The 13,268-nt window shown below is 47.7% G+C and overlaps 1 long non-coding RNA gene across 1 annotated transcript in view; it reads right to left on the bottom strand.

The window, feature by feature from the left end:
* Positions 1 to 4,248: 4,248 nt before the first annotated feature.
* LOC146786016 (uncharacterized) overlaps positions 4,249 to 13,268 on the bottom strand; it is a 33,470-nt gene continuing 24,450 nt past the window's right edge. The window contains exons 2-3 of the long non-coding RNA XR_014970650.1: positions 5,679 to 5,739; positions 4,249 to 4,345 (exon numbers count right to left, since the gene is read on the bottom strand). This is a non-coding gene — a long non-coding RNA (uncharacterized LOC146786016). The remainder of the gene's footprint in view (positions 4,346 to 5,678; positions 5,740 to 13,268) is intronic.

Here is a 13,268-nt window from a genome sequence, read left to right as displayed (position 1 = left end):
CTTTTCCTTAGGCATCATTCTTGCTTCAGTAGAGGGTAAGGAATTAATTGCGATGTTTGCCACCCCCAAACAATCCCTCCTGATAACCTTCAAACCTTCTTCCCTTTTATTAACATCTGTTTGATGGGCCAATGGGGGACTGGAGGGCATATGAAGTCAATCCACTTGGTCCAGCAGACTATATCTGTTGTTTGTTGGAAAGCCCAATACTTCACCCCTGACCTGTCCACCCCTACTTCTATCAACATAATGCCAGGAGTCCTCTTGCTGGAACCATGGGTCGTAGCTCCTATGGTTGAAGGCATGGTGAGCATGATCTGTTTGATAAAAATGGTCTAACCTCAAAGATTTAATGATTGTATTAGGGCTTGTCTGGTGCCTGCTACATACATAATCGACTGCCCTGTAGTCCTCAAAATTAATAATTACACAGTCCCCAACCACATTTTTTTTTTAATTACAACCCACCCACCCCACCCTTCTAACAAACAGAATTTTACTTTGGATGGATCTAGGCAAAGGTCTATGGGTGTTCAACCAATGCGTTGTCTTATTCTTGAGTTCCTCATACGATTCATGTTTAGAGATCGTCAACTTTGGAACCCCAGTTAGGATATCCACATATGGAGCACAATCCGGAGGTAAGTTGATGCATGGTAAGTCTCGAGAAGCGTCATTTTCCCCGAGTTGGTTTGGGGACTCCTTTCCTGGAGTTTCGATATTTACAGAGTTTACCATTTGCAAGGGCTGTGCCTTTTTCACAACTGTTGGGTTATTTTTTGGGCCAGTTGTACTAGAGCTCAGAATTGGCCCCTGTGTAATGGTCGATGTGGGTTGATCATTTACAATAATAGGTGTTGCCTTATATTGGGACTGCGAAGCATTCGCTAGTGTAACCAGAGCTTTAACTTGAGCTTGGGTAGCAGAAAGATCTTTTCGAAGACCCATGTTTTCCACGAGCAGTACCTCCATTTTTTCCAGTCTATCATCTAAATATTTCAGTTTTTGCTCCACAGGCTGGATAAGAGAAGATAGAACCATACTTAGTTTTCCCACCAATAAATCTAGGTCGAGGGAGCATGTGGATATGGAGTCTATGCCATTCTTAACAGGGCTATTTATAGGAGCCACAAGGGGGGAAAACTCAGGTTGATCTACGATTAGGGGTTCCGGTTGAGTGTTAAATTTAGACAGTTTAGGTTTTCTACCCCTAAGTGAGGCACCAGCTCTCTTCCTTTTCGGGATAGCACCCTCTTTACATCGTGTCTTGTTCTGAGTATTTATACTCGCTTCAGTTTGGGCAGGTATTGTATTTATGGACTGTACACATGATAGTTGGGTTGACCCATCCACCTGGTCTAGTGAATTATTACCAGTAGGATATAAGTTAGTGGGGAACTCTTCGATGGCTGTATTTAGCTGGGGAGGATTAGGTGAACATGCTTGTGCAACGGGGCCTAGGGAAGATCTCCTTAAGAAGACCGGGTCCTGGGACAAACGACGTTGCGTCATTACAATTTCACGGTACAATACCGATGATGCTCTCGTGATGAGTTGGTCTAGAGTCCCGGCTGCTAGCCCTGTTGGTGTCGGTTTCACACCCCTTCTGGCAGCCATAATGGTCAAGTGTTAGTACTAGGAACTAATCTTATATGGTACTCACAGTTCCCACTAGATGTCAGGGGGCTGACCCAGCCCGGCCTCATCTGGCCTCTGACGGCCACAGACGGTCCGCCCTTTGTCCGGGCTTCGTCCGGTGCCGCCCGCGCGCGTCCCGCGACGCGGAGGAAGCCTCTCCCTTTTCTGCGCCTCCGGGCGCGGGATTAGCGTCAGTTGGCCGCTAAGCATCCTGGGAGCTGTAGTCTCCCCCTGCAGTAGCTGCGCGATGGTTTGAAGCGGCGGCAGGGGAGGCACACAGCGTCAGGAGCGGCAGCAAAGCAGGTATGCCCGGGAGCAAGCAGCAGGTCCCCCGTTCCGATAAGGCAGCTCTGGAAAGACACCTTATATATATGTGCATATAGAAACATGTGTGTGTGTGTGTGTGTGTTTTATATGACTAAATATTTATATATATTTTTCACTATTTCAAATTAGTTATTTTGCATTATATTAATGTTATATGTTAAAATATTTTAGATTTACTATTTTATAGTATATATATAATGAAAATCGATATTTTTGTATTCTTTTTAACAATATCAGTGTCAACGATATTTTTCTTCTGATATTTTTGAACTTTTGTTTATAGTGTAGACTATATTTTTGTCATCGATATATTTGGCTCGTTCTTTGTGTAGCACGATATTTGTTCCGATATTCTGTCAGACATCTGGTGACATATGCCTACGCACATGCATTTATTTTTTCTTTGAAATTAAGCAGTCACCTACATTCTTTATAAGGAAGATTTGCGACAGACAAATGCCCTTACACATATATACATGAATTAATAGGTTAAAACTGGGAGATATCAGGCTAGCATTTTTACAGATTATTGGCACCACATTATCTAAACTGAGCTCTTGTCATTCTGTACCAAAAATAATGTGAATACAGCAGAGTGTCTGAATTAAGCAAAAAGATGGAAATTATGTTAAACCGAGTGTAGAAGATTGATGTGAGGAAAAAAATTCAGAAACTAAGCCAGCAATGCATTTGTTAAAGGGCTGCTAGGCCAAGTGAAATTAATATTAAAATTGGAGGCAGTGGATTGAAGTGTAGTCTGCTGAGATGCACGAAAAAGGCAGAGTCAAGGTGAAAGACTCTGTCCTCCTGCTGTACACAAAATCAGCAAGCAGCTAAGTGGCCAATTTACTGCTTCAGGAAGATAAATATGGAAACATGGGTAGATGATCGAGTGTCAGACAAGCGGAGAAGTAGAGGATGTGAACAAATGACCTAGCACCAGAGCAAAGAACCTGTACCTACTGCAGAATGTTATGGAAATTATTTCATGCAATTTACAGAAAGCACAGAGATAGAAACTGGAATTAGTTGTTTGTTTAAGTGTGTGTGTGTGTGGTGTCTCTGTATGAGTGTGTGTGTGTGCACGCATGCGAGCATGCGTATGTGTGTGTGTCTGTGTCAATATGTGGTTTGTTGGGAAAGTGCTTGTCCAAAGGAGTCCAGAAAATCAGACTAATGTTTTTGTGTTTAATGTTTTATTGACTGTTAATGAGTGAGAAGTCGATAATGCTCAAACCTCATTCTCCATATGTCAAAAGTACAAGGAATTGCTCTCGATTACCTTCCCTTCCACCGAGCCAGTGATTTCTTGAGCCCGGGGGAGGTGGAGATGCTTCCTGTCACCCAAGCAGCCAATAGCACAACAGCACTTCTTGCGTTTACATTCCCGCGATATTCAAGCACAACCTAACAAAGCAAGGCTTCCACAGATCCAGGCCGGACTGGCTGTATCGGGCATCAGGCATTTCCCCAGGAGGCTGGAAGGGCGGAGGCTGGTTTTGCTGCCGTGGGGGCCGGTTTTGTTACTGGGAGCTGGTTTTGCAGCAGATCTGCAATATTGGGCTCCAGTAACAAAAGCAGCAAGCAACTGTTTCCAGCCTTCCAGGGCCAGGCAGTGCTACCCCAGGGGCTACGTCTAAGAAAATTGCCAGGACTGCTTTGGGTTCCCAGTCCGGCCATGCACAGATCCCTTGCGCATGTGTATTACTGGTAGAGGAAGCCTTAGAATTCCCTTTTGCTGGGGGGGGGGGGGGTTCACTCCTGAGATAGCAATGCTTCAGATTGCCAGAGTACCTTGGAGGAGACTCCCCTTCTTAGCCACAGTTTGTGCAAAGCATTGTCAGTGGGTTACCCTGAGAGCAAGGCTGGTAAGCCTGCACTGGGACAAGTCAGTTGTTATGTACCTAATATGTGGCCAGGGTTGTTTTTAAAGATGGAGCAACATTATGTGAAAATTCAAATGTCTTTTGTGCAGAGGCAATTGCCACATGTTATATTTGGAAGTCGCTATTAAATATTTCCTATAGTACATGCAAGGACAAACAGAACACACTTGGCAGAAATGCCTACATACCATCATGAACAGTTCCACACTATGAAATCCTTGACTTAATTACGTGCTTGGATCGTAGCCCCACATTTAGCACTGCCATTCTCCTTGCCCCAAACTCCACTCTTAGCCCAGGGCTCGATTTTGTGAGTACCTGCACTTATCTTTTCCCATCTGCTGGTTGTGAACCGCGTACATGGCCGGACAGGCCTTTTATTCCACCTGGCATTTCCCCAGTGGGCTGGGGGCCCAGGACAGCTCCTGGTGCTTCTGTCACCTTCCCAGCTCCGCGAGGTTACTTGCAGCAGCACCTGGAGACTTCAAGTTAGTCTGAAGAAGGCGGGAGGGGGAAGACAGAGAAAAAAATGATCAGAGAGGGACAAGAGAAAAAGAGGGAGAGAGAGAGAGGGAGAGAGAGAAACTGGATAGAGGGCAAGAAAGAGATTCTGCAAAGGGAGCAGGGCTGGTTTGAGCGTGTTTGCCAGGGCTGATTTGGTTCGCCAGTACGACTCAGAGACCAAATGTTTGTGACTGTTGATCAACCCCTTGTTGGGTGATTTATGAACTGACACACTGGGTGTTATGTGCCCTGTAATCCTACAAAGAACCATACAGCCGTCATCTCCCTCTCTTTACAGAACACTGAAAACGAAGTCATTTTGCCAAGACCTAGCGGCTACCACTTGCAAAGATAGTAAGCAGCAAATATGGAAAAAGCATTCAAAATTGTGTGCAGCTGCCTGGGAAATGCTGAACGACAGCGACAAACGACCCGCTGTCACTTTGCCGCTACTCCCAAGTACATTGTTTTGCATAGTCGTTGAATAACATTAGGTAGGCCATCAGCGAACACACGTAAGCAGAAAGGCTGAGGCCTTTGTTTTTTAAAATAGATATTTCACGCAAGGGATCTTTAACCTTCTATGAATCACTGAACAATACGAAATCAGCAAGTTGTATTGATTAATCCTAAAGCCGTGGCGGAGCATTCAATAGACTGCACCACTCATCACCGTCAAAGTTCCTAACAGAGCATGAATTTACTCTAATGTTAATCTGAAGAATACGTGACCTCTGTCGTGAAGTGACTGAGCCTACGTGACCTCTGGCGTGCAGTTTCTGCCTACGTGACCTCTGGCGAGCAGTGACTGTGCCTACGTGACCTTTGGTGTTCAGTGACTGGAGCATACATGACCTCTGGTGTGCAGTGCCTGCAGAGGCCACACTCTGATCAATTAAAAATTTGCAAACATTTGTGACGAGAATTTTCAATTCTATTAAGGACACGGTGGCGTGGATTATGCTTCTCTATTCTTTACTACTTTTCACAGCAGCCAATAACAATAAAGTTTAAACATTAATACATTTCACATGATACCCTAATATCACATGTCCAACCTTAGAGCCACTTCCCTATATAAGCCCTTCATAATGTCTCAGTGTCCTCTTCCTTTCTTTAGAATCGTGTTGAAAACAGGTAAGTCAGTTTGAAACCATACAACTGTTAGAACGCTCGAATAGGAGTCCTGCCATGGCAGATCAACCTTCTCCAAGGAACCATAACACAAGACCCAATAGGGATCTGACACAAAACTCCTACTAATAGGATGGCAAGAAATCTTCCACTATATTTTTGTTCGTCTGCCGAAGATCCGATCCTCACCGAAGCAAGCTTTGTATAATCAGAACATCCACTCCATGGGTATCTCACTTGCCATCCGAACCTGGGAAGGAAAAAAGGAGATAACGTAACTCTGGTCTCACCCCCATGTCACAAATCAATGACATTAACAACAAAAAGGGGTGGGAAAAACAATAAGAATTATATCTATTACATCAATAAACTGTAAAACATCTTAACCTCGCCTCCGTGTCCTTAATAGAATTGAAAATTCTTGTCACAAATGTTTGCAAATTTTTAATTCTATGTCATGACCGGAGGCTTCGATTATGCTTGTTTAAAGCTTAGTCACCACAACAGAAGCCACATCAACAATAGGTTTACAATAGAATGTTTTGAAAGTGGACTCTGTTGACCAATTTGCTGATTTTATGATGTCAGCGAGGCTGGCACCTAACGCAAAAGATTTGGAGGCCATAGCCCCTCGAGCCGAGTGTGCCCCAAACATGGAGACATCAATGCCTGCTTCGCTCGTAAGCCAACGCACCCCTCTTGCCAAAGTTTCATGAGTCACTGGGCGAAACGGTTTCTGTAATGCAACCAATAATTGTCCTTTCATATCTGTACGAAATTCAGCAGTACTCACCTCATATACCTTCAAACATAGAACCACACATAGTTTGGGATTATCCGGAAAGGACGGATAAGAGACCAAAGAGGTATTGCATTTAGTACATTCTGGTGCCGATTCCGATCCTGTAAAACCCGGATACGAATCGTCGTACGGAGCGTTGTCTCTGTACGACTCGTACCCGGGGAATGCACCTTACAAACCAGCAAGTACGATTCGTACAGAAATACCATTTCCGTACGAATCGTAAAAAACACAGTGCGACTAAAAAATACATACAAGTCCGATCCGGGACAGCGCGTACGTGACATTCGCACGGAGTAAGACAACGTTTTACGGACCAGCAAGTATGATTCGTACCCACAGCACTTCGCACGGGAAGATTTTTACGGGAGCCAAAAAGTGCTGGAAAAACAAAGTACGCCGCGATGCACGAGGAAAAGGGGGCCCGGTACGCACTGTACCCCCATCCCTACACGTCCGCACCATACCCCCAGCACCCCCACATGTACGCACCGTACCCCCACCCCCGTATGTATGGCGCGTACCCCACCCCCGTATGTACGGCGCGTACCCCACCCCCGTATGTACGGTGCGTACCCCACCCCTGTATGTATGGCACATACCCCACCCCCATATGTAGGGTGCATACCCCACCCCCGTATGTACGGCGCGTACCCCACCCCCGTATGTACGGTGCGTACCCCACCCCCGCATGTACGCACCGTACCCCTGTACGCTGGGGGTACGCACCGTACATGCGGGGGTGGGGTACGCACCGTACATACGGGGGTGGGGTACGCACTGTACATACGGGGGTGGGGTACGTGCCATACATACAGGGGTGGGGGTACAGTGCGTACATGCGGGGGGCCTGGGGGTATGGTGCGTACATACGGGGGTGGGGTACGCACTGTACATACGGGGGTGGGGTACGCACCGTACATACGGGGGTGGGGTACATGCCATACATGCGGGGGTTGGGGTACATGCCGTACATGTGGGGGTTGGGGTACGGTGCGTACATGCAGGGGGGGCTGGGGGTACGGTGCATACATACGGGGGTGGGGTACGCACCGTACATACGGGGCTGGGGTACGCGACGTACATACGGGGGTGGGTTACGCACCGTACATACTGGGGTGGGGTACGTGCCGTACATACGGGGGTGGGGGTACGGTGTGTACATGCGGGGGGGCTAGGGGTACGGTGCGTACATGCGGGGTGGGGTACGCACCGTACATACGGGGTTGGGGTACGCGCCGTACATACGGGGTGGGGTATGCACCGTACATACGGGGGTGGGGTACGCGCTGTACATACGGGGGTGGGGGTATGGTGGGTACATGCGGGGGGGGCTGGGGGTACGGTGCGTACATATGGGGGTGGGGTACGCACCGTACATACGGGGGTGGGGTATGCACCGTACATACGGGGGTGTGGTACGTGCCGTACCTACGGGGGTGGGGGTACGGTGCGTACATGCGGGGGGGCTGGGGGTACGGTGTGTACATACGGGGTGGGGTATGCGCCGTACATACGGGGGTGGGGTGGGAGGCTGGGGGACCGTACGACTCGTACCCATCGCCCAGGTGTACCTGGGTTAGGGGTGGTACACAGTTCTCGCCGGACGGGACGTTTTACGTACGAATGTGTATTCGGAACGCCGGTACGGATCGTACTTGTGCGCTCGGACTTCAGTTTTACGAATCGTACGTAAAACTGTCCGGGGACGTGTCGTGGACTTTTCCCGAGGTCATTCGTATGTATTTTCCACGTACGAATCATACTTGGCCGTTTGTACGGGACTTGTACGATTCGTACATAAAAAAATACAGATACGAGTCGTACGGGAATTTTTTTTAACGGATCGGAATCGGCACCTTAGAAATGGAGAATGTAACCCCGTCAGGAGAAAACCTGCGTCCTGCCAAATCTAAGGCTTGGACATCTGAAACTCTTTTACAAGTTACGAGACAAAGCAACATGGTGAGTTTGGCGGGCAATTGTTTCCTCAAGAGATATTTGTTGACAGGCTATGCTTCTAGAAACCGTAGAACAACGGACACGTCCCATAACACTGAGTACTTTGGACATGGAGGGCGGACCATAGGGATGCCCCTCAGAAGTTTGCATACCAAGGGATGTTCACCGACTGGTTTACCATCCGCCTGATCGTGCCCTGCAGAAAATGGCTGACCGGAGTTATTAACCTTCCTGTAAGCCATACCTGCAGAGGCAACTGAAGACAGAAAGTTAATTACCAAAGTGTAATGTGCTCTAACAGCATTGACGTCCCATTCACACACCAGCCGCACCTCATTTCCAACAGGATGCGTATCGCTTTTGAGTATTGGTGGATCAGGCCTCACTAATGAAGTTGTTAACTTCATTCGAAAGTCAAGGGACATTCCATCTGTCCCAGAAACTCACCAAGTCACTAGGGAGAGTTGTCCCGACAATATCAGTTGATGTGGAGAGCCCCTGGATCCAGAAGGAGAATCCACTGGAATGGGTGAAGGATCGGGGAAGCACACAACAATTACAGAGGGACTGGGAACCATGCTTGCGCTCTCCAGAGCAGCGTTATCAACACCAATTCCGCCTTTTGGCAGCGAACCTGCCCTAGTACCCTGGGAATCATTAAGAATGGGGGAAACGCATAACACAGATTGGAGTTCCGGACTTGGAGAAAAGCATCTATAGCCAAGGCCTCAGGGTCTGGACGTCAACTGAAAAAGGATGGGATTTGCCAGTTGAGGCGAGAGGCAAACAAATCTATCTGGCAGGGACCCCAGAGATGATTCAGTGCATGGAAAACTCGGGGATGGTGTCTCCAATCACTGAAGTCCCGTAGATGCTGGGACTGCCAGTCTGCCACCATGTTGTTGCGGACCCGATAGATACTCTGTCACCACCGATATCCGATGTTGAAGGCAAAAGTGCCAGAAATCCTTGGTGATCTCCGCCAAGACACAGGATCTTGTCTCCCCCAGCTTATTCACATAGTGAACCGCTGAGACATTGTCCATATGGAGTAAAATGCATCGGTCCGTCTTTAACGGGAAAAGGCTGTGAATTGCAGAGGAGCTTTCTGGAAGCTCCAGGTAATTGATATGCATGTTCAGTTTGTCTTGGGCTCAACGGCCCCCCGTGGAGACCGGTCCGCACCTGGCTCCCTAACCCCACCGGCTGGCATCGATCACTATTTCTGGCGTGGAACCAAAGATGGCCCTGCCGTTCCAGGCGTCCATGTGATCAAACCACCACACAATCTCTGACCTTGCCTCTTCTAAGAGGAGAATCTGCTCGGCCTAACTGCGGCCTTTCCGGAGGTGACGAATTTTGAGTCTCTGAAGTGCACAATAGTGTAATGGACCCGTAAAAATCACCTGTATCGAGAATGCCAGTAGACCCGCCCCTCGGGCTACTGATCACAAGGATACAGTCTGCCTGCTCAACATCGATCTCAACTCTCTCTTGATGCTCTTGACCTTCTGTGCTGGAAGCATCAGCTGGCACTTGCGGGAGTCAATCTGAAACCCCAGAAATTCTATTGCCTGCGCTGGTATCAAAATAGATTTCTGTGAGTTCACAATAAATCCCAAGCTCTGCAGGAGCGTGATTGTCCACTCGAGGTGAACGACCACCAGACGGGGACATTGTGCCATGTTAATGATGTCATCCAGCCAATGATCAGCCGGACCCCTGAGCCCTCAAGGACTTTACTACTGGATGAAGGAGTTTCATGAAACACCATGGTGCCGACGATAGGCCAAAGGGAAAGACTTTGTTCTTGTAATATATTCCTTGCCACAGGCATTGCAGGAAACATCGATGGTTTGCAAAAATGGGAATGGAAAGGTATGCATCTTTTAAGTCCAGACGAATCGTCCAGTGCCCCTCCTGGAGGAGATCGCAGATCAGATGGATGCCTTTGAAATCCTTTAAATTCAAAACCAGTTGTGCTCCACCCCTTTTAATCTCGACTAAGAAGATACTGCTGAGAAAACCTAGGGGATAAGGTTCCATGACAAGTAAGGCCCCTTTTTGTCTGCAATTCGGGGAGATAAAGCTTTGATCATGATGTGAAAAATACATCATTGGGGGAAGGGAACCTTGTCTGGGGGAGCTGTACAGTTCTAATTTGTACCCCTGCACTGTCTCCAGTACCCATGCATCCTGCGAAATCATCAGCCAAACATGAAGGAAGGATTGAATTCTGCCCCACAACACTACTTCTGAACATGGAACAAGTCTCACCTGTGGTCCCTGAATCCTGGGCGCCTCCTTGATTTCCTCCACATCTACCTTCTCTGAAGTGACTTCTGTTGGAGCGACCGGTTGGGTAGAAAGTAGGGTTGTTAGGGTCCTGATAACTCCCACGTTGTTGCTGGTAATAACCTCGTTGGGGGCCTTGCTGATAACCCCAGCTGAACGAACACCCCCTAAATTGTCCGGCCCCGCCGAAAACCTGTCGGAAGGCTTTACGGCGGGATCCCTGTGCGTTGTCTAGGCCGCTGATGGTAACAACAAATTTAGTCAGTTCCTCAAAGAATGGTTGACCAAACAGGAGGCCCTGGGTCAAGAGGCCAGCCTCAGAAGTGGAAAGTTTGGAGAGTTTGGGGTCCAATTTCAAGAGGATGGATTGTGTCCTTAAACTGGACATAGCGGAGTTAGCGTTCCTCAGTTGGCATATGGGCTGCTGCGCCCAACTGATTAGCTCTTCGAGGTTTATTGACATGGCCGACTCCTTTGCCCGGTAACCTAATTCTAGTATTTTAGTTAAGGGGCCGGTCATGTCAAGAAGTTTGTTCTGTCAGGAACGCCAGGCCCTATGTATCCCCTTCGTAAGGTCTTTGGAATATTTTTGGAGGTAGGTAACCATTGTGGAGTCCACTTCTGGGGTGTTATCTACCTTACCCTGGAGGTCAGGTCTGGGGTATTCAGAGCGTAATCTAGCTCGTACCTCCTTATCAAAGGCTTGACGCAGATGAGCTTGCACATATTCAGCTACTTGCTGAGGGGAAACCAGGCTGTGGATTTGGGATGAATAGTTTCTGATGGCTCGAAAGTGAGTAACTTAGGTTGCATGGGAAGGTCCACATGGTGTTCTTTCCATGAGCATTTGCTGGGTCTGGGTGCGTCATCCTGGTCCGAGCTGTGGTGGGAAGAAGAACCTTCGTCGTCCTCTTGGAATGGGTTGGGGACCGCAGCCGCTGAAGAGGCACTATAGTCATGTTCCTTAGTCCTGCTACTGGCCACTTGGCAAAATCCGCTGAGTGAGGTCACTTAGGGGACTTCCCACAGGGTCTGACCCACAATGGAGGGGTGTGTAACCAACCTTGTTATTCTGCATAGCCACATAGGTGGCGCTTCAAAGGTTCAATCGCCCGAACCAAGGCCCTGTTTACTGAATGCTGCCCCCCACATTCAATGCATTTACTAGGTCTTGCCCAGGGGACCCCAAGGGTTCCTCGTAGAAATATTCTTCTTCATAAAATTCTGCCATGTTTTATGCAATGCAGAAAGACTGACCAGTTAAGACCAAGGGCCACCACTGTAGAATTAGGGTGAGTATACCCTGAATCAGGAGCAATATGGGGGAATAGAACCAATCCCAGACAAGCCAAATACAGCAGTACTGTATACCAAACAATATATAAGGTGGAGGGAGGGCTTATCTGTTACTCTAGGTCGAGCCTATGCTTTTTTATACAACCCTGCTCAGCCTCTTCTGCAGGGTGTCACTAGGGAGCAGCCTTGAGGGTGTGCGGTCACCGAAGCGGTTATATGCGGCTCCCACTCGTTATATTGAAACCTTCTGAGCACAGAAGGCAGAAAAAATGGCCGCCGCTCATGCTTGGTGCCAATCCCTTGATGAAAAAAAAGAGGACTGTGCGTTGCTTAGACATGCGTCCTCACTCCCATCTCCCACTCCACACTGTCAAGACACGGCCGCCCAGTCAGGAGGCGAAGTGCTCCCAGCACACAAGGAAAACCGTGCTGACCACGCGAGGCCTAGAACGGAACGCGCGAGCGACGCACCACTAAAACTCCCATTTGCTTAATAAACTGCACAATAACTGTTGAAAACATGCACAATATAAGAAATATAAGTAGCGCGAGTCATGTTATGATCCTTAATAATGTACATACCATACAACCAAGAACGGTATTGAACACCACAGTATTCAGAGGTAAAATTGAAAGTGTCATTAACTGGCTGCGAAGCAGCAAAGAAAGGTGACACTGAGACGTTATGATGGGCTTACATAGGGAACTGCCTTTATGGTTGGACATATGATGTTAGGGTATCATGGGAAATGTAGTAATGTTTAAAATTTATTGTTATTGGCTGCTGTGAAAAGTAGTAAAGAATAGAGAAGCATAATCGGAGCGTATGGTCCTGACACAGAATTCAAAGGCACTTTGGAAGGGCTTGAAATCACAAGTGTCAGCCCCCTGCACCAGGGCTTCTTTTTACCGGTGCCTAATGAAGCATGCGAACATCGCTAAGGAGAAGAATTAGGGCCCATTAACTGTGATTTAGCAGTGGTGGCCATTGAATGGGATTTAGTAGTGGTGACCCTGGCACGATGCGCCCTATTCACAAAGGCATGTAAGAGCACGTAAAAGAGGAACCCTGTAGTAGCATTCCACATAATAAACTGTTTTGTGAATAGATTCCTACATTGCTGACCCACTAATCCCAGCTTCAGCACTAAACCAAAAACTGTGATTCTGAGCAACCCAAGCGTTCGCTTACATTTCATATTGTAAGTTTGTTTAATGCGAATATGTGAAACCTAACTGTACAATTTGCTCCAAGTACTGCCCATCTGCTACCGAGCCTGACGTCATATATGACACCAGCTAGCATTGGATTTTAGCCAGCAGCAGTTTGCATTCTGAAATGTGAGTTTCTAATTTTGCAGTAAAATGGATTGGCTCTAAAATTGCAAAATGTGCAGCGCTGCTGGCAAAAATATTGGCCCCGA

The sequence above is a fragment of the Triturus cristatus genome, chromosome 11, assembly GCF_964204655.1.
Source record: "Triturus cristatus chromosome 11, aTriCri1.1, whole genome shotgun sequence".
In the NCBI taxonomy this organism is placed as follows: domain Eukaryota; kingdom Metazoa; phylum Chordata; class Amphibia; order Caudata; family Salamandridae; genus Triturus; species Triturus cristatus.
Note: the sequence above shows the minus strand (reverse complement) of the source record. Positions and strands in the feature narration are given on the sequence as shown.